This window comes from Camellia sinensis, chromosome 2 (assembly GCF_055761805.1).
Source record: "Camellia sinensis isolate YWXY chromosome 2, ASM5576180v1, whole genome shotgun sequence".
NCBI classification, from domain to species: domain Eukaryota; kingdom Viridiplantae; phylum Streptophyta; class Magnoliopsida; order Ericales; family Theaceae; genus Camellia; species Camellia sinensis.
Genome location: NC_138962.1, coordinates 26,338,534 through 26,343,128, shown reverse-complemented (window position 1 = coordinate 26,343,128; position 4,595 = coordinate 26,338,534). Strand labels below are relative to the sequence as shown.

General features: G+C 32.6%; 1 long non-coding RNA gene across 2 annotated transcripts; it reads left to right on the top strand.

Annotated features, from left to right (window-relative positions):
• The first annotated feature begins 682 nt into the window (after positions 1-682).
• Positions 683-3,418, top strand: LOC114274286 (uncharacterized). Of its 2 annotated transcripts, XR_014360717.1 has the most exons (4): positions 683-916; positions 2,150-2,228; positions 2,382-2,541; positions 3,029-3,418. It is a non-coding gene; the product is annotated as an uncharacterized LOC114274286 (long non-coding RNA). The 2 variants fall into 2 exon arrangements; XR_003633355.2 differs by lacking the exon at positions 3,029-3,418 and having other exon boundaries at positions 2,382-2,708.
• Positions 3,419-4,595: the final 1,177 nt, after the last annotated feature.

The following is a 4,595-nucleotide window of genomic DNA, read 5'->3' as shown; positions in this document are numbered from 1 at the left end:
TATTACTGTTACTCTTTGGCGACTAAAAAATTAGTCGGCAAATATAAAGTTTTCGCAACAAAAAAAAATTTAGTCGTGATACATTCATTTTTTTCCAACGAAAGAAAAATTAGTCGCCAAATGTCTTCTTTTGGCGACTAACATTTTAGTCACTGTTAGAGTTGGTTTGACTATACTAAATTTTGTGCCGACAAAATTTGACATTAGTCGCCAAAGGTGCCAACATTTGAGTGGGAAAATAAAAAGCTATGCCCTGTGTAGGAATACAGAACACTTTCTCTCTCTCTCACGCAATCAATCACCACCCCTATAATAAAATTGAATTTTTACAGTATCACATCAACAGTATATAATAAAAGCAAGCCAAATTTTCAATTTTATGACTTTTTTTTTTTTGGTATGTTGTAAATAATCTCTTAGTAACGGCATGTCAATTGCTTATGCCATTAATGATAATATTGATAATTTTTTTTCGACTTGTAATGCTGACTGTAGATTATAAAATTTTCTATAGCATACATATGGTATGCTATTAATATATTAAATATACACTGCACACGATACACATTTTGTCATGAACAATATAACTAAAAAAAATAAGGCACCAAAATAAAATACTTCGGCACCCAACACCAGAAAAAATATATATATATATATATATATTAGGAAAAAAAACAAATACATCAACAAAAATGATTTGGACCTCAGGAGAGGCACCCACGACTCTCTGAGACTGTGATTGGTCAGTTTTTTTTTTTTTTTTTTTTTTTCAATCACCAACTCCCATCATAGAAAGGGTTGGGAACAGACCCAGAAGAGGAGGGTGCGAGGGAGCAAAACCGCGGGATAAGGCAAGGGTCTGAATCGTCTAATCGCAGGGAAAGGGAGAGTCGAAGCGGGCAGCAAAGCGAAGAAGGTACTACTCTCTCTCTCCCTCCTCTTCCTCTCTCTCTATATCTACGCTTATATACATCTCTCTCTCCTAGATACCCCTCGATATCTCCGATCATCGCACTATTAAACCCTCGATTAAGATACTACTCACCTCTCTCCCAATGTTGTTTTGCTAAGGCAAATTGAAGGGTACCATTCAAATCTCTAGATTCTTTCTATTATTAATTAGGTTCTGATTTATAAGGGAAGCCCAATTCTGATTACTGTTGGTTTGTTGTTTCTGGGTTCTGGCTAAGCCCAAATGTTTAACATGTTGTATATTTGATTTCATTTAAGACCATGTTGTTTGAATTAGTAAGCTAACATTTTGTGCCAAAAATGTGTGCTTCGCGATGATCGATGACCCAAATGCATGTGTGTATTTATATGGAATTTGTATTTGTTCTATTCATTTCTTAATGGGTTTGATTTTTTTTAAATAAATCTTTGAGTTAATTCGATTGTTTGATTAAGAAAAGGTCAATTAATGGTGTTTGATTACAATTCTAGATTATAGACTCTTTGATTTTTTTCGACTTATTTAACCCAAAAAAAATGAGATTACTTAAGTTACAATTGAAATTTTTTGTACTTAAGAAAGTGCCTGATTCTTCTAAACATGAGTAGAATGGGATTTGATATTTACTTTTTCGATGCAAATAACCAGAGTGAGTTTCTTTGTTTGATTGTTATGGTGATCCTTAATGCCATACTTCTATTCAAATTGTCCAAAATATAAGATTTTGTGTTGGGTTTATTTGAATCTCATAGGTTATGTGAAGACATTGGTCAATATTTGAAGGGGTTTTTTTTTTTTTTGGGTGTGTATTGGTAGATTCATCGGGTTTATTTGATCTTCACGATCTCATACGTTATGTAAATACATTGGTCAATATTATAAGGGGTTTTTTGTGTGTGTGGGTGTGGGTGTTGGTGTGGGTGTGGGTAATTGCTAGATTCATCAATTTGTGTTATTTGCTTTGTTCTTGGCACCTATGTTGTTGAGTTTTTATTTCAGACTAGTAGTCCTAAATGTTTTGAACCATCACACTCATCTCCTCGTCTCCGCCCCTCCCCTTGGTAGTGGTGATCCGGTAAAAAATTAATGTGCATTTTTGAATTTTGAAAATTGTTTCTGATTTTAAATATTTATTTTTGTGATGGGTTCTCTCCCCATGCTACCTAGCCCGCTTATGTTCTTATATATATTATTCAGATTCTGCAACATGAAGAACTTTTAAAAAGTAGGCTAATGGCTGGAAACCTCAAGTGGCTCTGTTACTTGTTATCAACTAGTATGTTCTTGTTATGGTTGCCTTTTTATTTGATAGTTTGTTATGGTTGCTATTTGAACTAGCATATCATATGTTTTAATCTAGTGTGTTATCAAAGCACCTAAATGTTATCTATTACTTTGGGTTTTTTTTTTTTTTTTTTTTCACTTGCAGGTGTATACAGTAATTGTGGTGGTATGTGGGTGGATGAGGAGTAAGTCTAGTAGTTTTATCATGCATTGTCATTTGGTTTGAGATACTTAAGAGTGCATTTGATGCATGTGAATCTCTTCTTGACACTGCAAGGCAACTTTGGGAAAAAAAAAAAAAAAAGGTATGATGAGTGTCACGGCTTGGACTCAGAGGTTAGATATGGATATACTGAGTCAACGGAATTGGATTCAGAGGTTTTGTATCTAAAGAAAAATGTTTTGCTATGTTTTGTATATAAATTTTAGTTTAAATTGAATATAAATGCTAGGTTTTGTTTGTGGTTAGAAATTTATTGGTTAAAGAACTTTATACCCGGTTAGATAGAGCATCTCCAATACTAATGCATGATTTAAAATGTTGACAATATGATAACTCTTATATTTTTTGTCACTTTAGTGTTCATTAAAGAACATAAAACAAGGGGGAAAATGTTGACAATATGAGGACTCTAATATAGAATTTTTTTTGTTTTTTTTTTTTTTTGGTAACAGGCTCAAAATTGAAATCTTGTTAGAAGTTTAGACAAAAAAATGTGAGAAAAAAATTTGATATGCAAATATTTTCATAAAAAAATTTCCTGACATTATTTCTCTTTTTCTTTGGTACAGATGGATGAACTCATGCATGAAGCTAAATTGTACAGGACTAGTTGGCACTTGTTACATTTTTTTGAAGAATTATATATTTTTGGATAGATATGTATGGAAAATATATGGGTAGACTAGTAGTTATATTTTTGGATGGTGTGTATGGAAAATATTTGGGTAGATTATTAGTTATATTTTTTGATAGATGCGCATGGATAAAAATTTAAAACATAAAAACAAGTACTTGTCATTTTTAAATTTTTATGCTAGATGGGTGTGACTTGGATGATCATATAGATTACAAGTGAATTTTTAATTGGAGGAATATGTAGTTTGGAATTACTTGTGGATGAAAACTTATAAAAGTTGATGGTTTTAATTAAATAAGTTCAGGATTGGATGATTTATGTATTTTATTGAATGTTCATGATCCAGTTGATTTTGTTGGTTTGAATGATTGTTGCAAATTATAGATTATATTGAATGGATTGGATGGATTATTATAAATTGCAGGTTGATTTTGTTGGATGTTGGCGACTAAATTTTGGTTTTGTTTTTCTTTTTTTGGCGACCAAGTGATTAGTCGGGAAACATTAGTAAACAATTTGCCGATTAAATAAGGTAGTCGATGTATAGACACTCACATTTGGTGACCAAAACGTTGGTAGGCGAGAGAGTACATTTGGCGACTAAATAATTAGTCGGTAAAATTATTAATTTTGACAATCAAAGGGTTTGGTCGCTAATAGATCTATTGCCAACTAAAGTAATGGTTGTGCAAACATTACTTTTGGCGACTAACATGTTTGGTCGTGGCATGTAACTTTTAGCGACTAATATGTTTCGTTGTAGAATGTGACAATTGGCGACTAACATGTTTCGTTTTGAAATGTGACAATTGGCGACTAAACTATTTTAGCTACAAAATGGTTTAGTTGCGGTAAATATTTAATTAGCTACCAAAATTTGGTTGGCAAATGAAAACCTTTGTCCCGACTAAAAATTTTTTTAGTTGCTACTTACTTTTCCCGACCCTCCATTGGCGCCAAAATGGCGACCAAAAAATTTAGTCGCAGAAAACTTTTGCCGACTAAAAATTGACTTTTGCCGACTAAATTTTTGATGGGCAAAAGTGCAATTTCCTATAGTGATGGTTTTGTCTAGATATAGAAATATTCAACTCAAATGGATGACTATATAACCATTTAATTTTGCCTACACTCGTGGAAAGTGAAGTTCAATACCATCAAAACATCATTTTTAACTTACATTCAGTTCAATAATCAGATTGATTATGTTGGGAAATTAATCTTCAAACCAGTCATGAGGGAGTACTTTGCAGCAACAATGTGACAGGTAGAGCAACTGACATGCGCAAATCATATTTCCTATTTTCAGTATTTTTCTTTTTCGTGATCACATGCAATTCCCCTAATTGGTTTTCATCTGTCTTTTTTGAAATTGTTGAGTTGGTTCTTTTAGTCTTCAAATGACAACTTACTTCGAGGCTCGGCCTTTTTCTGAAAACTTATAAAATGAAGAATATGAACCAGTCATCCTCATCTGCCAACAATTAGGGGAATTGCAG